Source organism: Perissodus microlepis, chromosome 22 (assembly GCF_051167445.1).
Source record: "Perissodus microlepis isolate ML-2025 ecotype Zambia chromosome 22, ASM5116744v1, whole genome shotgun sequence".
In the NCBI taxonomy this organism is placed as follows: Eukaryota; Metazoa; Chordata; class Actinopteri; order Cichliformes; family Cichlidae; genus Perissodus; species Perissodus microlepis.
In genome coordinates this window covers 10,405,918-10,428,103 of record NC_140481.1, presented here as the reverse complement: position 1 = coordinate 10,428,103, position 22,186 = coordinate 10,405,918, and the positions used below count along the sequence as shown (strand labels likewise).

Genomic DNA, 22,186 nt, shown 5'->3' with positions numbered 1-22,186 from the left:
TGTTCATCTGTGTTAAACTGTCGTCTTTACTGTAGAAGAATTTAATATGCAAAGTCACGTCTGGTGAGTTTGCAGCTCGGTGCAGACAGAAAACTCAGTGAGTAGCCTTTACACATTTATCCACTTAACAAGCGCAGTTTAAGTTTGCAGACATATTGTGAACTTTATTCTTGCTCCTAACTTTGGAGCTCTCACACGAGCCCTTTTTGTTGCAGCTGTAAGTATTTGAGCCTTTACCAGACGAGAATAGATATCTAATTTTACCCCTGCTTCAGGGCCTCGACTACACACTTTGATGGAGAACTATTTTTTTAAATCTGCTAATTGCTAATCAAATGGTCCACTTTTCCATTAAAGCTACATGCCACTTGTTTGCTTTCTCACCATGCACAAACTTCAGTTTTCATCTCTACTTCCAGCATACATGTTTATATTTACAGCTTGAGGGTTTAAGATGCATCCACCTTTATAGTGCACAGCTTTTCATTTCAAAATCCAATCACCACGAAGTGAGTAATACTGCAGTGTTACAGGAGGCGTAAAAATGGTCCTCATGACTAATGTGCTTGATTAACATTTAAGTAAATACATTTAGTTTATTTTTTTATACAGATGAGTAAAAATGAAGGAAAAATGGTCTCAGGGACTCAGTAAGATGAGGATGCTATCTAGCATGTCATGCCCAAAATTTTGTAAAACTGTTTCAAGATTTGAGCAAATAATTCATATGATTAACTTTATGGATGAATTTACTTACACAAATCTGATCTGTGTTATTACAGTGTTAATATATATACAGAGGACAAAATTATTGGCCGCATTTGTTTTCTAATCGTACTAGTTTTCTTTAGAAAGCATAACTTGTTTATATTTGGACACAGAAACAAAAACTACCAGGGTCATTATAATTAGCCACCTGAAAAAACAGACCTTTTTATTGAGCAATAGCATGAACCAGCACTGTGCAATGATGTGCTTTAACTTTGTAATGCTCAAAGCTCGTGAAATCAAGGTCAAACTGAGCGTTATCTACTATTTACACACAGTATAAAAACTTCAGCAAGGGTTTGGGCTGAAGCTTGAGAAAGCATCACGGCAAAAACAACATAAATTAGTTTCAAATTGAGAACTGTTGATGCTCATAAAGCTTTTTTTTTTTTTTTGCCACTGAGGTGCTGCTTAAGTTTAGAGAAAGAAGGGAGAGGTGTACAAGCTAAAGAGCAGCATCCCTACAATGAAACATGGTGGTGGGAGTATCATGCTGTGGGGACACTTTAGGATTTCTGTAACTGGAAATCTCGACAAAGTGGAAGGAATCATAAAGAAAAAAGGACGTGAAGATTTTAAAAGAAATCCTCAAGCAGTCAGCAGCAAAACTGGTTCTGGGTTGTCACTTTGCCTTCCAGCACGATAATGACCCAAAACATGCTATTGGTGAAGAGCTACCTGCAGAAGATTAAAGTAAATGTTCTGGACTGGCCTGCACAAAGTCCCTGACTTTCATCCATTCGCTACCGCTTATCCTTTTTAGGGTCGCGGGGGGCGCTGGAGCCAATCCCAGCTGTCATAGGGCGAGAGGCGGGGTACACCCTGGACAGGTCGCCAGTCTGTCGCAGGGCTAACACACAAGGACAGACAACCATTCACACTCACATTCACTCGCACATTCACACCTAGTGGCAATTTGGATTATCCAATTATCCCCAGATTTTTAATGATTCAAGTCCCTGACTTGAATCATTAAAAATCTGTGGGGTGAACTGAAGACCAAGGTCACGCCAGAAGACCAGCACATCTGGAGGAGCCTGAGAGATTCACCAAAGAAGACTGGGCTGGGATTGCTCAGGAAACATTTGTGAGACTACAAATAAAAACTACAACAAACAACTGCAGGATGTTATCCAGCAAAAAAGGATACACAACTGTATATTAGCAAAAAGCTAATAATTTTGACCCTGGTAGATTTTGGGTTTTGTGAAATAATTTCGTTTCCGTGTTCAAAGTAAAATAATGTAAGCATCCCCCAAAAAATGAGGTTAGGAAAAGCTATTTTAAAAATTGTTTCTGTTTAACACAATTTGGGAACAAATTTCTATGAAGTGCTAATCATTCCGTCCTCATTTGGAAACAGTCAAAACAAATCGATGAATACTCGTCTTTTTGCCCTTCATGAGCCTCATCGTGAATCAGTGTCATGTTAATCAAATATCAGACTACTCTGCAGTCTCCAGATGGCAGACACTGTTAGACGAGCCAGCTGGAGGGGACAGTGTTTAAATGCACTCTAGCTGCTTTTTTCAGCAACCTGACAGCTGATATGTATTTAGAGACTCAGACTAGAGGATTATAGGTGGGGCAGGAGAAGACACAGATCAGAAGTCATTGCAGAGACACATCAGTCCATTTTGATTCTGCGCTCTCAGCAGGTCCCACCCGTGACTTTTCTCATCCTTTATCTCTTCCACTTTTTCTGCAACCTTCTTTTTTATGCAGCCAATCATTCACTTCTCACCACCTGCAATTTTGACTTGTTCACTTTCTCGTTTGTCCTTTCTTGCCAGATGCAGATAAGTGTGGTATCACAGGATACAGCTGTTTTTTTATACTAACATTAATTGTAAGTAGTCTCTACAATGATCATGGTTGCTAATTTCAATCTCGCGCAAAAAGTAACGGAGCATGTGGCTCAAAATCCTAAAACCAAGAAATTTGGCATTTTGTACTTCCAGTTCTCTTCATCTAGAAAGAGAAGAACTCAAACCTGTGACTTTTTTAAGCTTTGCGCTACAACATTAAATATGTAGGTAAATAATTGACCTGTAAATTTCAAAGGTGTTACGTGTCCCAGAAAGGAGTTTGCTAACAAGTGGCTAAACATGACCGCAAGCGATATTAAACGCCGTGACAGTGAGCACAGCAGCTTAGCGGCGATGACGCTCAAGTAGTTCGTTAGTCTCAGTGCTGATTGCATTCAAGCTTTGAAGATCAAAAGTGGCGTCACTTCATGGAGATTATCTTTCTCAGTAAAACGCCTGTTTTCTCCAAGAATCCAAAAAGCCTGTCAAAAAAATACCGCTGGCTATTTTACTGAGACGACCAGAGTGATGCTGGGCTTGCATCATCCTCATGGAGCTCTTGTATGTTGAAGTGCTCTGGGAGCTCCTCACACTGTCAGATTGGTTGAACTTTGACCACTGCGTGGCATGTCAACTTCTCATACAGCCCACAGAAACCCGCCATGCACCTAGAAGCAGGAAGGAAGGGCAAAAATGGCCGAATAGTTGATGCTGTGTGTTTGAATTCTTTCAAAATAACTTACACGCCTCAGTAAGGAAACACTTTGCATTCAAGTGCACAAGTGAGGTGTGTGTTTAACAGTCAGGCAGCATGTTTAGATGAAGCTTTAAAGATCTATTAACGCTTCAAAGTTAAGGTTTGGAGAGAAACAGGTACAGCTCTGGCTATGGCCGCTGAACCCTGCTGAGAGCCCAAGCAGTGTTTGAGGACACAAGAGGAGACAAAGAGGCTTTTCCAGGAGCAGAATGGGAGGTGGCAGCGTCAGACAAGGCCAGACCATCACCAAAGATTGACCACTGAAGGAATGTTACAGCCAATTTGCCTCAGGCCCTCCCCATCCACATTCATATACAATAATAGATACCGCTGTCCCTCCTTGAAGTGAGGTGGGATGGAGAATGAAAAGAAGAGAGAGGCTGAGTGTGAGAGCAAAAGATGGAGTGCAAAGGAGGGATGGAAATCAAAGGAGGAGGTTACGATTCTCCACCGCTACTCCTCCCCCTTCTCTCGCTCTCTTTCACACACACCAGTCCGGAGGAGAGCACGGTGCCTCGTGAAAGGCCGATTGCAAATGAGCATTGTGAGTCTGCGCTGCTGACAAAGAAAAGAGGATATAATGAGAGGCAGAAAAAAATGGCAGGCAGGCAGATGTGCGGCTCGTTTAAGTTGCACTTGAATCCGTTTCTACAGTGGAACATCCTTCAGTGTGATCTTTTCTCAAGTGAAATAAAGAAGTGGGGCAGCGACTGGGGAACTTCATAGCTTATTTGTTCAGAGGTGGATAAAAAAAACACCTGATGTCTATTTGCCTTTGCTGCGGCAGCTCGTTTTGCTGAAGCGTTGAACATGGGAAATTCTTGGGAATTATAATTGAGTTCTCCTCTGTAGTTTCTTTCTCTTTTCTTTCTCAGCACAGATTAATATATGCCTTATATTTAATGTGGTCATTAATATTTGAATACCGTGGCTTGGCTCCGGGGCATTTTCAAACTTAGCAAAGCAGATCTGGAAAAATTACAGCTTTATATATCAGTTTTAATAGCGGTTTTGTCTCTGTGCTTCGGCTGTCAGAGGACATAAAGGAATGTATCTGCAAGCTCTTGTTATCTGTATTTGTGTTGCGGGATGCCAATTAGCTGCCATCAAAGAGAACAGGATAGGCTTTTAGGGTTCTACATGCACTCGCAGGGGGGCTCGTGTGTGTGTGTGTGCGTGTGTGTGTGTGTGTGTGGTAGTTAGTTATTGTGGTCCCCCTCCCCCATTGAACCCCCTTTTCTAGAACTCCCCACCACCCACTACCTGTAAACAAAGACAGACAGAATATGCGTGCGTGCATGCTGGCGCTCTTTGTTCTTGATGGACTGCTTGCACTGTGTTTTATATAGGTCAGAGGAGAGTGTGTATGTTTGTGTTTTTACATGTGACGATAACTGCAAGGATAGACGTGAACAGCGTGAGCATTAGAGCAGATGCCTCCACATGCAGTGAGGGTGCATTTGGCTGAATCATCATCATCTACATCAGTCAGGATGGACTTTAATTACACTGAGTAATAATGTATCTTATGGACCTAAAATTTTGGTTATAAGAACCAGTCGAATGCTTTGTTTTACCTGTTCAGCTGACCTCTGTCCACCCTATCTGGACCAAATGAGGCGTGCTTTATCGTAATTGCATTGTTATAACTAGATTAAATATTTCAGCTTCACAGGTGCTAAAATATGACTCTATTTGAAAATTGTTTTGACCAGTAAGGAAGCATGGGTAGAAGATGAGCATGGTTTTAAAATGTAGTTAAAAAGGAGATCATCACATGCTTCAACCTGTTTTTGTAAGTCATCAATACAATATTCTAATATGACTCTAAAAATGTACCCAACCATTGTTAGGCCTGTTTGTGCAGTTGGCAAACTGACAATACTAAGCCTCACTGACAAAAATGAAAAACTACAAGCAGTAGATGTTCTTTATATGCTAAAAATGGGTTATTTTAGCCTGTTACTAGGTGGTTGCTAGGCAGCATAATGACATCCTAATGCGTGATGTAGATGAGAACCTTCAGGGGCCTAAGCTGTATCTGTGTGCAAAGTTTGTTTACTGGACTCCTGGTGGTCAAGCAGGAGTTTGTAGACAAAGAAACAAACACACAGAGATTTTGTGTTTAATATTAAAATAAAATATCCCATAATACTGATGCTCAAGACTGGCTATAGACAAAAATCCTGCCAAACAAAAACTGTCTTTGCTTATGGGCGTAAATGTGATTTGGTCAAAGCTTTTAACAGAGCTTCCTTTTTTAACACAAAAAAATTCTGTCACTATCTTCTCCACTTAATACCTTAAATAACTTAATCTCTTTTTAAATATTTATTTTGTTTTTGTATAATTTCTTTATCGTTGTAGTCAAGTCAGGGGATTTAAGTGAGAGAGGCAGCGAGAGACACAGTGTGTGTAAAACACAGAGAGTGAATGTCACAAGGACGAGGACTACTATAAAACGGTACGTAAAGGCAGTTTGAAGTCAAGTCCCTGGAGTCTCGCTGTCTTGTGATACTCCCCTCCCCTTCAACTCTCCTTCACTCTTTCATTCCACTCATTCCACGTCTGGCTGTATATTTTAGTCTACTTCCCTCTTTGCCTGCACCCACTAGCCATTGTTCTGTTCTTTAACAATAATTGTTTTCAAGTAGCACTCGAGCACCAAAACTCTTCCTTATCTTGAGCCTCAAACTCCAAACTCTCTAGTTGTGATCCAGCTCCAGTATATAAGCAGTATCTATTGTCTTATTCACCTTCATCAAACAGAAGCTATGGCATGGACAGCAGGATGCCCTATTAACAAATAAATACTGAGAAATTGACAGTACAGTAAATTTCATGAAGTCTGCATGCCTGATAAAATGCTTCTGATTGCACAATTTTTGCTGTTTGCTTAAGTAGAGGAAATTAGAGAAGAGTTCAGCGTCATCTTTGATCTTGAGTTCCGGGTAAGTGATTTCCACGGATGCACATCTTGCCCAATTTTTCCTTAGCACAAAACAGCAAAGCAGATTCCAGCAGATCTGGTGTCTACTGGCAGTTGTGCTGCGTTTGCAAAAGCGACTGAGCCCATTAGAGGTGCCTAAAAATGGAAACGTCATCCTCCCGTGCAAGTGCATAAAAATAGTGAAAGAAAAACTGCTACAAATGGCAAATGAAGGCAACATGAAACGGGTGGAAGGAGCAGTGCACGTACCTGAAAGTGAAACTTTACAAATAAAAGCTCCTTAAACTCCAACCTAAATGACACAGAGCCCCTAAGCAGGCTTTAAATCTGGATATAAATTCTCTATTAATATAAATTTTCTGTTAACTGAAAATGACATTAGTGTAGCAAAAGCATCACTTATTGCTAAAAAAAAAACAGCTAACATGAATGCACCTTGATGTCAGACTGCATAATGCAGAGACCAAGAAGGAGAGTGAGAAGAGGCCAGAGCTCGTGCTGATGGTAAACTGACAGTAATAGTGATGCTTGGAATTGGGAGATATTATGTGTCTCACTCCATTGGAACATGACCACAGAGAATAAATGAACAAGGTGACCTCTAACCCCAATTTGACCTTTATGTACACAGAGCCAATCTATATTTAGCATCAAAGTCTGCCAGCAGACCTTGACACCTCTGCTGTGCACACCGTGCTGCAGTGTGTCTCACATGGCAGAGGATGCGGTGTTTCACCGTTCCCCGTCCCACAGAGGCTCTCAAATGTAGGAGACTGGCTGCAGTCTAAGGTATGGGCTCAAGCTGACACAAAGAATGGAAAAAAAGAGAAACTGATGGAAGAGGATAAGAACAGACAAAAAAGAGAGCACATTTGGGACATGTCGGTGGATCCCTGGTGTGAAAGTTTGAGCTCTTGGCTGTTTTCCTGGTTTATTTCTGTCCGGTGATTTATTTTGGACTTAAAAGCTTCTTTCAGTGCTGTTTGATGTATTAAAAAAAAGAGTGATATATACAGTCGTACAAATCCTTGCTAAACTAATTAGTGAGGATATCTCAGTGTCTATGTGCATATTGGCGGAGGGGCGGGGGTGTTTCTGTGTACAATCTGGCAAGCCTGATCAAACACAGTATAAAAGTATGGCTGCCAGCATCTTAGTTTGCCCATGGAAGGGCATGCACACACACACACACACACACACACACACACACACACACACACACAAGCAGCAGTGACATTTACTAAGATCTGCCATAGTTACTGTTGCCCACCTGTCCAGCTTTACAGTGATAACAGAGGCTACACAGTATCATCAACTGGGTGAAGACTGCATTAAAAGAAACAGAAATATGCTGTACATAACCAAAAGTAGTCACAGCCAGCTTAGCTCATGCCGCCTGCTAATCCAAATTTTATCTTGCCTTGTAAGTGAATTTCCAGACTTAGCTGGATGTTTTTTCTTCTTCATCTTCAGTTTTTACTGGTTTTATGAAACAGTAGTACTCGGTTTAGGGATAGGTCATGTGTTGGGTTAAAGTTTTCAGAATGTTAGTCGTGGTTTGGAAATGCTTTCTTTTTTCTGGAAAAAACGAATAAAGTCCAAACTCTCCCATGGGGGTTTGAACCTTGAGTGCAGCTGGATTAAAAGCTTTGTTGGGACTAGGTCAAACTCCACCCATTGACCCTGTCATGGCACAGCCTTTCGAATGCTCTACACCACAATGCAAACACTGTCCTATGGCCTGAGGAACACAATAGAGAATCCAGGACACTCACCGGACCTCCAAATTCCAGTACCACCTTCAGGTCCAGCTGCCTACATCCTAGTACATCCCCAAAGTTGTTTTGGCAGTACAAGGTAAACTGGTGCAATATTGGGCAAGTTTTAATGTTGTTGTATTTTTTAAAATTATATTATTTTCATGTTTATGCTATAAAGTGTAAGTCTTTGACAAAAGTAATTGCCGGATGTGGCAATGTAATGGTGTCTTGTCTCATTGCTGAAGTGTAAACCTTCCCAGGAAAGAGCTCCTAAAGTTAGCCTAAATTCCAATGTAGTTTCACTAAGGATTCCCAAACTGTAAGTAAATGCTTTTTACCATAACGTGTACCCTTACAGAACAATGTCGTTTGGTACTGAAAAGGTCTTTTGGTTTTGGAAGTAGCACCATTTGCTTTCTAGCTGTAGGCTACATGCTAACAATTAAGAAAGAGTAAACGAAGGGATGAGGTTTAAGCAATGATCAAAGACATGCTCGATTACACTGCGCATAATGGCTGCTAAAGTAAATACACAATCACTGAGTCATTCTTCTCTCACAGGGAAAGTGTTCCACTCCACAGTAAGTATATTTACCTTTAGCCTCTAACCAAACATTAGGATATAGCCTTATAGCAGACCTTATAAAGGAAGTTAGAGCCATTGCACAGTAGATAACTTGTCTTTCACTTTTTACACACTAATTGCAACACAGTATTGCTTCCTCTCCCCTCGCTCTGCTCTCTTTAGCCTCCCACCAGCATAAATTGATTTCACCTTTCATTTATTGACCTTAAATATGACCAGAGGGTGAGCAATTAGACTTTTCGTTGGTGTTAGTGGAGGCTCATTGTTCTCATCAACAGACAACAGACCACGGTGTTATTGTAAACCCAAGGTGAGCGTAACTAAAGTAATCTGATTACATCATCTTTCACTACCACAGAAGAAAACGAGTTTGACAAGCCAAGTCATGTCGAAGTTAGAAGCTGGAGAGGATTCACTGTGGCTCGTCTCTGTGTCTTCCCGGATTTAACAGCACAGATTTCAAAGAGTTTCAGCAGAACACCCATAACAAGGATGATAACAGAGTTTAATAAGACTTCGCAGCAGTTTTCAGAAGTGCAATCCAGCATTGAGAATAAAGAAAGATTGATGACTTATCAGATCCCGGCTCCCTAGTCACAAAGAATTAAATCTCACTGGCTCCTGAATCTAGTTTTTTACTGATTTAGTGGATGAATTCAAGACGTGTTACATTAGCCCTTTTGATAACTTGTTAGTCGAGATTTTTTACCCTCTAATGGGCCTTAAAGTTCTTATAATTCCTCCTGTTCGTTTCAAAATGTCGTGAGAAAATTCCTGAAGACACCTGAATTACTCTAAAACAAGTTGAACACGTTGGTTTCGTTTAACTAACAAAATTTCTTATCTTGTTAGATATCTTTAGCAAGTCCTTTGAGGACACGTTTTTTTTAGTCTTGTTGGTTTACATGGACGACCATGAGCAACATATGGCGCGAGACTAAGTTTATTGAATATGAACGTTATCGGAAAAATAAGCAATAGTTTGCTGATGCTTTGGAGTTGACTTTGATTTCAAAACCCAAACTTTTTTCCTGTTCTGGAAATGACTTTGCAGAATATGACTGAGAACTACCAATATGAATGAAATCAACTAATTAGTAGGCATATTCATTCGAAACCTTAAGAGAGAGTGGTAAGGAGTTTTTGTTATATGTGGGCACACATGTTAGTGTTTCCACTAGTTTTCATTGTTAATACAAAGCTATATGTCTCTTGTGTCTTGATAGTCTGTAGGTGCTACATGGAGCTTTGCAGGCCCAACGGCTGCTTGTGTTGATTTTTGTGCTGTTGGTGGTCTACTAGCTTAGCCACAGAGAAGCTAGAAATCATGATAGACAAAAAACTTCTTTGCAGTGGAGTGTTGAAAACATTTATAACTGCCCACAGCAGCCACTGTTTGTATTTCTCGTCTGTGCTTTTTTAAATCTTTGATGGGCTTTGGGGTTGGTTTGTTTTTTTCACTTGTTTCTCTTTGTGGTGATGTTTGCTGTGGCTCTCTTTCCTGTTCGTGCTCACTTTTGGATGAATTCAACCTAAGCATAATCTATGCTGACTTTTTGTAGGACGGTGTCAAAGTGCAGCCTCTGCATTGTTTAAATTCACATAATCCCTGTCTTAGGCGTGAATCCAGACCAAGACCCTGAATCTGACTTTACTCTACAAACATAAAAGTGTTGTCTATCTTTACAAATTACTCTCAGCAAGAAAGGAAACTATGCATATGTTCCAGTTTGTCAAGCTACTTAAGAGTCCTAAGACTTTAAGACTGAATTAATAATGGTGTTATTTACATTTTGTCTTTTATCTCACAAGAGTTTTCTGACTAATGCTAGATTTAGTAAACGCTCTTCTTTCATACTGCCCTCCAGCATCCTACGCCTGCGCCCACCCTCTCGTCCCACACCCTCTGTTCCTCCACTCCAATGCCCATTTAACAGGATCATCTCTGCTCGCAGGAAGTAATCCATAATTCCTGACAATACTGGATTAAATACTACAAGATTAGCGGCTAGAGACAGCTCAAATCTCAAATTCCTCAATTATTTCAGCTCTGTCTATGACACCAATCTGACCTCTGAACTCAAATGATAACAAAAGAAGACCTCAAACGCAAGTGTGAGAGCTCAAGTGACAGATGTTGAAGTGACAGATGTTGCTGTTGGACAGATGGGCGGGGAAGTCAAATAGATTAGAAGTGGTGAGATAAAGTGTGGGCTGTCACACATTTTGAGAAAGCTTGTGTGGCCACATGGGCAAACATATGGATGATGGTGTACTTTAGTAAAAGGATTGACTGAGAATGGTTGTACTTTCACGTGTTTGTTTGACATCGTAGAAGGCTATGCTTTAAAACAAAAAGCCAAAATATACTTTTAAAACACTGTTGTGCTTTCCAAAGGCACTGGTGGGGCAAGTGTTTAATTCTGGGCTTCAATTTGGGCTTCGACAAGAACCATTTCAAAGCATCATGAGAGGATGAGCAGAAAATTCACAGTGACTTGATTTGGATAGCTCTCTTAATAAACTTACATGTAGTACAATGTGTATATCATGTACTTCCTTTCATACTGCATGAAGTTCAACAGAGTCCTGTAGTCAAACTGAATATGTCAACTGGTCCACTTATTGGAAGTGACAGTTTTAGAGTTTGACTGTCACTGAAACGCTAGCTGCTGCATTTTGCAGCCACAACTAATACTACACTGAAGACAACACTAATATGCACAAACTTCAACAATGCCACAAACATACAGAAGATGTCAGCCAGAAGATAGACACAGCCAGATGTCAATGGCATTTTTAAGCCCCAACATTAGCATTTTGACCGCCACCATGTTAGCTTTTCCGAAGCAGAAGTATATTTGGACAAACACGGTGACTAAACTAGGGATTTTAGTGCGAAATTTGGGTACGAATGTGTACTTCATTGCAGGCCTTATCATTTGTTGGATAACTTCATTAAAAAGGCTCCAACACACATAGACAGCAGCAAGGTCCAGTTAAGCTATTTTAATTATATGCTATAGTAGCCTATGTCATAAACCTGTCAATCAGAGTGGTGAGCCTCCAGTTTCAGCCAGTACAGTTGTTATGAAGTAAAAAACTATCAACACTGCACAAAACCTTTTTAATACTGCTCCCTTAGACGATTTATTATGAGAGCTTCTTGGTCTCTGGGAAGCTTGCTAGCTAACTAGCTAGTGCTAGCATTGAGTTATCAAAGTTTACAGCTACAAATAAAACAAATGTTTGTGTGAAGACACCTTACAAAAAAAGAGAGTGCATGTTTGAGATGTAATCACTAACTTCCCTGACTTTCACTTGTTTTAGGCTAGGCTACTACTAGCTAACTAGCCACTATTCTGTGCTAAAATGTTTTGACGAAACAGTCTTTCAGGCAGAAACTCTGTTCACACTTTACAAAAGTGAGAAGATCGGAAAACAAGACTACAATTACTCGTACTTTCCCCTTTTTCCTTCCTCCTAACCTTAAATAACCTAATCTTCTACCCCCACTCCCTTAACATGTGCTAACCAACAGACTGGAGCTGTTACGGTTGCATGACTCCACAGGGAAATACATGACAGGAAATAATGTATGGCTGTGAACCTGGGGTTATTGCAGTGATAAGGTGAACACCAATAACTGCACATATTGTGGAGGAGAAAGGACAAAAATAGATAAGGTGATGTCTATTACGAGAACCTCCTCCACCGTAACACCCAAGCCCCTATTCCTGTCTTCTGCCTTGTCGAGGCTAATAATCCTGACACATGGAAAACAGCCTGATGATGCCTCACCTCGCATGGACAGACGAAACAGGACAGTGTGAGACACACACACACACACACACACACACACAGAGTGCTAATCCTCCGCAAGACAGCAGGAGAGAGTGATCGTGCAGCGCTGGAAGCCACCACCGCACACTGTCAACACCATTTTGCAGCGAGCATTTTGACTGGATGAGAGAGAAGGAAGTGACAGAAAGTGGCGAGCTGATGAAGACTGATGGGAGGAGTGACTTACTGAGAGCAAGGAATTAATAAATGAAGCAATAATGAAGAAGAGAGAAGAACACAAAGAGAAAAAGATATGGGAGAGAAGGGGGGAGAGATATGGGGGAAAGTGGGGGGGGGGAGACAAAAGAGTGACAGAGAAGGAGCGAGAGGAGAGCAGGGGGGAAATGCAGACGGGCATGTTTCTATGGGCGCTCAGGAAAGATTTGGGGTGAGGGATTCTTGCATCATCGCGGCGAGCCAATGAAAAGGCTCCGTTAAAATGTTCAAAGGGAGTGTCCTAGCAACAGCGGAGTAAATACCATAGCAGCCACCATTCCACCTCAGACTGAAAAATCCTGCATGCACACACACACACACACACACACACACACACACACAATTTGATTAACACATTGGTATGCTTTATATATAGATATAAATAAACTGATTCGCACTGAGCAGTTTTTGTCTAATGTTAAAGACATGTTTTAGTTAAATATATTTGTTTATGCAGTTTTACCTCAGTCACTACATGTGCTACAGTGATAAATATAATAATTGTTAATAAATACATCACATATTGTACATGTCATACTTTCAAATATGTATGCATGCACCTGTACAGTATAATAAAGGCCTACATATAGATATATTATAGAACACTGGTCATGCACACATACGCATTCATGTGTGTCATTTGTATGATTGGTATACATACATTGGTATGCAAACCAATTTATGCATGCAAACTTAAATTACAGTGAGTCATTCATTATCATAATCATAACCACATTCCTAGCGACTGCAGCAGGCATGGATTCAGCCTCATACTTGGAATTACACACCTTTCATCTCAGTCCACTCTTACACACATGCTTTCTCTTTCTACCTTGCTTCAAATGCATCTGTCCATCCACACATCACCCCTCCCACACACACACACACACACACACACACACACACACACACACAAAAAGAAGACCTGCAGAGTCACATGGTAGCTTCACTCTTTCTGCTCCAAATGCACACCTTTCTCATCCACCAGTTGTTTTCCTACATTTGAAAAGTCCAAACATCCTTAGCCCTCATTCATTCATCTTTCCATTCAGTTTTTTCCCCCTCCATCCATCCTTTCCTTCCCTCCTCCCTGTTATCCACTCCAGTCGCATGCACCCACCCCTTCTGATCAGCGTTGCAATTCTGAGGCTATTGTTTTTAGCAGGTCTGTTTGCAGAAATGACCGGCCTGAGCTTGAACCTCAAACACCTCATCTCGCTGCATAAAGCCAGGCGCCTTTTGTACACGTCGACAATTAGATGATATAACGCGTGTGCGGTGAATGGATCTCAATGTGCGAGAGGCCATGTCTGGCATGCAATTTATCCATATTGTTCCCACAGTATCAGTGTAATATACGATGCATGTGCTGCAATGGTTCTAGGTCACATATGTCCTATGACCGAGCCACCAACCTTCACTGGAAATTTGCACACATGAGCTCTCCTGATGGTTTCCAACATGCAGAGCAGATCCCTGATGGTGTGTGTGTGTGTGTAGAGATGTGTATATGACTGTGGCAGTGACTGTGGCGCTCTGGCTAAGCACTGCAGTGAAAGAGGACAAGTCCCAGTTGACCAGCCCCACATGCTCCCTTCCTCCCGCCTTACTCCACAGGGGGGTTCTGACCCAGGCTAGTCTTTCCCATCCGGTCCATCTACCCTGCTAAAACTAACCACCCAAGTCACCCACCAGCCTCACTCCAAAACCTGACCCACATGCCTCCTCCATCCTCCTTCTCCAGCCTCTCTTTAAGGTGAAGGGTGGGACTATCCGATCCCCTTCCTGTGCTGAGTGGACAGAACGTTGGTGAGAGGTGAAACGAAGGGAGAGGGGGGGGAAAAAAGAGCTCAGCTTACCGGCTCGGCGTGCAGGAGGGGAGGATGATGCCTCTGACTATGCTCTTCCTGCCTCCTCTGCTGGACCGAGGTGAAACGGAGATGGATGCAGAGAACAAAAGGGAAGGATGAGGAGGGAGGGAAAAAAGAAGCAAAAACAGCCGCTGTCGGCTTGCGGGAAAATGAAGCGAGGAGAAAGAGCGCAGAGGATGCCAGAAGAGGAAGAAGAAGACAAAGTCCCCGCACTGCTTTTCTCTCCCTCTCTCTCTCTCTCTTGTTTTCTGTGTGTGGATCCTTTATCCTCGTGAGCCAGAGGGTTGTGGATTCACCTAAACACTGAGCACACGCACTGCCTCACGCCACACAGCCCTCCCTCTTCCTCTCTCTCTCTCTCTCTCTCCACTATAGACAGCAGCTGCTGGTCTATGAGAAATAGAACGCTATGTCCCCCTCCCTCTGCCCTTCTCCTCCTACCTCTGTCGCTCACAAAGACCCCCACCACACTCACACTCAGCATATCCTCACAACACCCCCTCCCCCTTTGACTAACATCTCCCACTAGCCTGCTGGCAACAAGAGGAGGGGGCACTGCTGTGTGAGTGTGTGTGAGACACAGAGAGTGCAGAGTTGCATTGTGTTTGACATTGTTCTAGTGGCAGAGTGACTTATTCTGTCCGCACGGTGAGAAAATGCACCGCGATGAGCAGGGATGTGCATCGGGGGTATTTTTTGCAAACTGTGTGGGTGACTGCTGAGCATCACTCGCTGCCACGTTGCAGAAAGGGAAGGAAATTCGCATTATTTGTGGTTATGGGTAGCGGGAGCACGAGGGTGTATTTATTTACAGCTAGGCCGAAGTGTACATAAGTGTGAACAGAATGAGCTCCTATTTATGAAACTTTGAGCATCATGGGCACCTCTTTCGCTAGAACGCCTACGAAGTATGTGGTTGACTGTGTGCGTTGTCACTTTCCTCTGTGCTCTCGTCCTTCAGCAAGAATTTGGCCTGGTGAAAACTCCCAGTAGGGAACCTTACTTCGGGGTCACAGCCTGTAGGTTAAATGAGCCGTGGCTAAATTGTCACTCAGTGTGCTTGTCGGTGTGGGTGTGTGTGAGAGGGGAGAGAATGCCTATTATCTGGTGGTCTTGTACCCAGATCAGTGCTTGTGGCATCCCCCTTTTTTTGTTTGTTTTATTCTGTTTTTTCTGTACAAAAATTTAAAGGCGTGATGCTGCGATGCAGAGTGAGGCTACAATGACCTGCTGCCCTCTTACAGTCAGGTTATGTGAGGAAATCTGACTTGACCAGTGGCCATTATTGATGTTCTGACCATGGCTGCAGTTAAAAGCCTCATGGGTCATATAAGGACACTTGTTCTCTGAGAATGAGAAGCTTACACTCGCATACTATCAGACTACAAAAGTGCTTCATAATGAGTTTATTCACTCCTTTTGAAAGCCCACCCATCCATCCATCCATCCATTTTCTTCTGCTTATCCAATTCAGGGTCACAGGGGAACTGAAGTCTATGCCAGCGAGTGGTGAAGTACACCCTGGACTGGTGATGAACATTTGGCAGCCCTTTTGAAAATCATGAAACAATAATAATTATTAGCCTCCCCATGGATTTTCCAAGACCTGTTAAACAGAACAAGTAATTTTTAACACACCTGTTCCAAACATCCTGGGGTTTTTCACACAGAAGGAAAATAATGTCACAAATAAACTGAAACTACCGACAGAATTATTAGCTGCCCTGATGCTAACAGTCAGTTGTGCATCCTTTTAGCTGGATAACATCCTGCAGTTGTTTGTTGTAGTTTTTAACAAGTCTCAAAATCCCAGCCCATTCTTCTTTGGTGAATATCTCAAGCTCCTCCAGATAAGATGGTCTTCTGGAATTGACCTTAGTCTTCAGTTCATCCTGCAGATTTTTAATGATTCAAGTCATGGACTTTGTGCAGGCCCATCAATAATTTTCTCTTTGGTGTTGGAAAAGCGATGTATGTTTTGGTTCATCACGTTGGAAGACAAAGTAATGACCCTGAACCAGTTTTGCTGCGGACTGCTTGATGTTTCCTTCGGAAATCTTCACATATCCTTCTTTCCACGAGATTCCCTTTTCAGAAACTCTGAAGCGCACCCACAACATAATACTCCCACCACCGTGTTTCACTGTGGGGATGGTGTTCTTTGGGTTGCCCGGCTTCTTTCTCCAAACATAAGCAGCACTCTGTGGCTCTGAAGTCATCTGATCAAACGACGCACTTCAAGTGTATTCCAGTATTGCATAATCATTCCCCAGGTTGTCTTTAGCATACTTCAGTCTGACTTGAAGGTGTCTCGTCTGTAAAAGTGGGGTTTTCCTTGTTCTGCAACCTCACAGTTCATTCTTGTGTAGGGTTCCAGTGATTCGCCTCTTTGAGACAACTGACTTGGTTAGGTTGTTTTTATACTGTCTTGGCAGTTGTTCTGAGGTTTTTAGGCACATCTCCAACTAGTTTTCTTTTCTGGGTCTATTAAACCTTCCAGTTCCTTCCTCTGCCAGGCGTGTTCTCCACAGCGTGGCTCTGTTTGATTTCTTGATGATATTTTCACTCCAGTTCTTGACACTTGGAAATACTTAGATAACTTTCTTATATCAATCTCCTGCTTTGTAAGCATCAATTATTCTTTTTCTCAAGTCTAAACAGATTTATTTTGTTTCTGACATGATGCTTTCTCAAGTGACAGCTCAAACCCGTGCTGAAGTTTTGTACTGTGTGTAAATTGGAAGATAACCCTTGCTTTTAACTTTTAAAAGTTTTGAGCATTACAAAATTAAAGCACATCACTACACAGCAGTGGTTTGTGCTATGGCTCAATAAAAAGATCCATTTTTCAGGGGGCTAATAATATTGACGCTGTTAACTTGTTTTTGTGATGTGTAACTTATGTAGACCACTTGAACCTTGATGACAGTTTTATAATGTGTTGTTGTGTCGGTATTAAAAATAGACCTTACCTTACTGGTATTGTAGGTGACCAATGTGACAGAATTGGCAACCTTAAAAAAATGGGACTGCACGCATTGTATCTGTTACAGGTGCCCCAAGCGTGGAAGAGGTTAAAGCAAACTGTAGCGGCGGCACTCCGTCTCTATTTCACTCTTCTGTACCACCTTTAGGAGTCAGTCCAGCAACATGCATTTGAACGCGAACAAGTCCAGGTACTTTTCTTGCAAAAAAATATGTTTATTGAAACTTTTAAGTTACATGGCAAGACTCGGTCAAAAAACTGTGTTGCTTCCAGCTTATCCGACTCCCCAACTACGTAATTACAGTGCGCCGGAAGCCCAAAATACTAAAAAGCGCATTAGAATGTCGCACTTCTATACTCTATACATTTAACAAACAGTATTTTGAAATCAACTAGAAATTATATTCTTAACATCAAACATGTATATTTCTCCTCTAATCATTTTATCAGTACCAATAAAATTAACCTTTAATTGGCTCTTACATCATCCGGCCCCTAATTGGTTAGGTGAGAGAACTAAACAATTACTAACTTACACATTACTCATTAAGAGCCAACCTAATTGTAATGTCCATGAACAAACATTCTTTCTCTTCATCGCTCGGATGAAGCCTCCTCCAGAAGACACAACTTGTTAACAGGTCTTTCCAGGATGTTGCTTTTAGTTTTTACTTTCAATCTTCGGACTGTTCCACTTGAGTCTGGCAACGTCTCAACCACTCTCCCCATGAGCCAGGAGTTGCGTGGAGAAGAACTGTCCACCAGCAGCACAAGATCTCCGACCGTGAAGTTTCTTCTCGGTTTCAGCCACTTCTGGCGCTCTTGCAGAAGTGGAAGATATTCACGAGTCCATCTGGTCCAAAACAAATCTGCTAGATATTGAACCTGTCTCCATCTTCTTCTGGTGTATGCATCATTTTTGTTGAAGACACCTGGAGGCATGAGGGGCTGTGACTTAAGCAGCAACAGATGGCTCGGCGTTAAAGCTTCAACGTCATTTATGTCTTCTGTGACGCTTGTGAGAGGTCTGCCATTAATGATGCTTTCAATCTCACACATTATCGTATGAAGACAATCTTCATTTGGCACTTGTTCCTTCAAGAGAGCGCTGAGAATTCGACGCACTGTTCGAATCTGTCTCTCCCAAACTCCACCTTGATGTGAAGCAGCCGGGCTGTTAAAAATCCACTTTATACCTTTTGGTTGTAGGACTCTTTCAATTTTGTCGTTATCCAGTCTTTGAATGGCTTCCCTCAACTCCCTTTCCGCTGCCACAAAGTTTGTGCCATTATCTGACCTCATGATGGTAACTTGACCTCTTCTGCAGATGAAACGGCGAATCGCATTGATACAGGAGTCTGTGTCAAGACTGTCTGCAACTTCAATATGTACAGCTCTGAGAGTGAGGCAGGTAAACATGACACCATATCTTTTGACAGTACCCCGGCCCCGCTTGACATCAAATGGGCCAAAATAGTCGACACCAGTGTTTGTAAACGGAGGTTTGTCTGGTAGAAGACGGTCTTCAGGTAAGTCTGCCATGTTCTGCTCACCAACCCTTCCAGAAATCCTACGGCAAGTTTGACATTTGCTGATTATCTTTCTAATTGCCGAATTGGCTTGAGGAATCCAATATCTACATCGCAATTGCGCCAGCACATAATTGCGACCGCAGTGACCAGTTCGTTGATGGATGTCTCTCAAAATGATTTCAGAGATTTTGCTGTGTTTAGAAAGAATTGCTGGTTGTTTAGCATTTTCTGGCAAGCCTGATTTATGGAGTCTGCCGCCAACTCTCAGCATCCCATCTCGAAGAACTGGGTCTAATTTGAACAGCTGGCTGCTACAACTAAGCTGTCCTCCCTCCTGTAGGATTTTGATCTCCTCTCCATGATGTTGTTTCTGGCTGAAACGAACAATTTCTGATTCGGCAGCCTCAAGATCCTCCAAAGCAAGCGCTTTCTTTCCCATTGCAGATTTAAATGTCCTCATGTGCCCTTGCAACTTTAACTTTTGCTTTTCAGGATCATTTTCATTTTTCTGGACTATTTTTGAGTACTGTTTTCTTTCTTCTTTTAACATCCACAGCACCTTCCTTAGCTTCATTATCCAGGCCACTGCTCTTTTCAGTTTATTCCAGTCTGAATAGTAGTCTATCACACGTCTCATTGGTTCCATGCCTTTCTCAACTTTCAGTATATTAACCGTTGCTGAAGTCTTGACTTCTGGATCATTTTGAAGGTTTTCCTTCTTTCTCACTGGCTGTTCTGGCCATTCGTTTTCATCTAGAAGATAGTTCGGCCCGTGAATCCATGAACCTCCTTCCAACAGATATTTTGCCTTTAAGCCTCTGCTTGCTTGATCTGCAGGATTTTCTGCCGATGTCACATACTTCCATTGCGATGGCTTGGTTGCTTCTCGAATAAGTGAAAAACTATTTGCAACAAATGTTTTGAAGCGAGATGTTTCACTATCAATGTATCTAAGCACAGTTGTGCTGTCCGTCCAGAAGACTGATTGTTGCAGAGGAACTTGAAGTTCTTGTCGCAGTAATCTGTCCATCCTCACTGAAATCACTGCTGCAGTCAGCTCAAGCCTAGGAATTGTGACTTGCTTGAGCGGAGAAACTCTGGATTTCCCAATGAGAAAGGCACAATGTCTCTTGCCTCGTCTATTTTCCATCAACAGGTAAGAGACAGTTCCATATGCGTAATCTGAAGCATCGGAAAAATGGTGCAACTGCGCAACAACAGTGCATCCGAAACCTGTAGGCTTTAGGCATCTACTCACATGGAAGTTGGAGAGGAGTACAACGTCTTCTTTCCATTTTTTCCAAATTTTTGCATGCTTTTCATTGATCTCCTTGTCCCAACCATGCTGCTCTTTACAGAGATCTTTCAACAAAAGTTTTGCAGGCAAGATGACTGGTGCTAGAAAGCCAAGAGGGTCATAAATTGAATTAATGACTGACAAAATGCCTCTTCTGGTCACTGGCTTGTCTTGCAACCTTATAGTGTAAGTGAAGGTATCTGTTTCTGTGTTCCACTGTACACCTAGAGTTCTCTCAACTGGCAAAGTGTCATGCCTAAGATCCAGATCTTTCACCTCGTTGGCTCTGTGTTCTTCAGGAATTGACATCAACACTTTTCTACTGTTACTTGTCCATTTTGTTAATGTAAACCCTCCACTGGTACACAGAGCACGAAGATCACTGACTAATTTCACTGCAGCCTCTTCTGTAGCTACACTTTTCAGACAGTCATCTACGTAGAAGTTGCACAGGACTGTCTGAACAGCTTCTGGAGATGCTTCTTCCTTGTGATCTTCTGCCGTTCTTCTTAGCGCATATGAGGCGACACTTGGTGAGGAAGTAGCTCCAAAGAGGTGCACCATCATCCTATATTCCTTCATGGGCTCATCCAGCTTGCCATCTGGCCACCAGAGAAAACGAAGAAGATCAGCATCTCTTTCTGGTACATTGACTTGGTAAAACATTGATTCAATGTCTGCCATCAGCGCTACTGGCTCTTCGCGGAATCTTAAAAGAACACCCACCAGTGTGTTAGTCAGATCCGGTCCCTGCAGTAACTCCTTGTTTAGAGACATATCCTGGTACGAAGCCGTACAGTCGAACACAACTCGCAACTTTTCTTCTTCGGGTGATACACCCCATGGTGTGGTATATAGAACACTCTGTTGTCGTCACGGCTCAACTGGTGGTCTGGCACTGGAACTGCATAGCCCTTGGTGATGATGTTTTCCATGAAGCACTTATAATCTTCAAAAAACTGAGGATTCTTCTTAAACTTCCTGAACAAACATGCTATCCGCTGCTCCGCAACACAGCGGTTGTTTGGCATTTGAAGATTCTCATTCTTAAGTGGCAATCCAATGTTATAGTGTCCATTTTCAAAGGTCGTTGTCTTTTCTACTGCTCGTAGAAACTGTTTGTCTTCTTGTGACATTTCCTCTTTGTCATCATAATTACGTTCTGAAAAATCGATGTTATACTGTTGGACCAGTAGCTTCTCAACTTCCACTAAAGAGATTCGGCTTACTGAGAAATGTGGTTCTTTGCTTTCTGAGTCATTTAGTTCTTTTCTTATAGGTCCATTCACAACCCAACCAATGGTGGTCTTCACTGCATAAGGACCTCCATTTTGTCCATTAATGACACGCCATGGCTCCATTGCTTTTGCACAGTTGGCTCCTATAAGCAGGTCTACATTAGCCTCTATCTCTGGTAGCCTCACTTCATGTAGATAAGGCCACTTCTGGATGTCTGACTGCTTGGGTATGTTTCCACTACTCACAGGTATACTAGTGTGAGTGAACACCTTGGGTAACTCAACGAACTTGGAATCTTCCAACCCACACACTTCCAGGTCTGATATAACAAAACTGTTCATGAGTTTCTGTTCTCCTGGTTTTTCTTGACTCATGGTACTTAGAAGTATCCGTGTAGGCTTTCCTTTAACATTCAGTTTCCTTTGTAGATCTTCCGTGCAGAATGTTGCCGTGCTTCCCGGGTCCAAAAAGGCATATGTCTCTATATATTTATCACTCATTTTAGATTTGATCTTGACTGGTACTATAGAGAGCACACACTCCTCTTCTCCGGCCCCTGTAAGCCCACAAGTC

The 22,186-nt window shown here is 42.1% G+C and overlaps 1 protein-coding gene across 1 annotated transcript in view; it reads right to left on the bottom strand.

Moving 5' to 3' along the window:
* fam49al (family with sequence similarity 49 member A, like) overlaps window positions 1-14,856 on the bottom strand; it is a 39,541-nt gene extending 24,685 nt beyond the window's left edge. The window contains exon 1 of the mRNA XM_084918440.1: window positions 14,548-14,856. The gene's annotated coding sequence lies outside the window, so the exon portion shown is untranslated. The remainder of the gene's footprint in view (window positions 1-14,547) is intronic.
* Window positions 14,857-22,186: the final 7,330 nt, after the last annotated feature.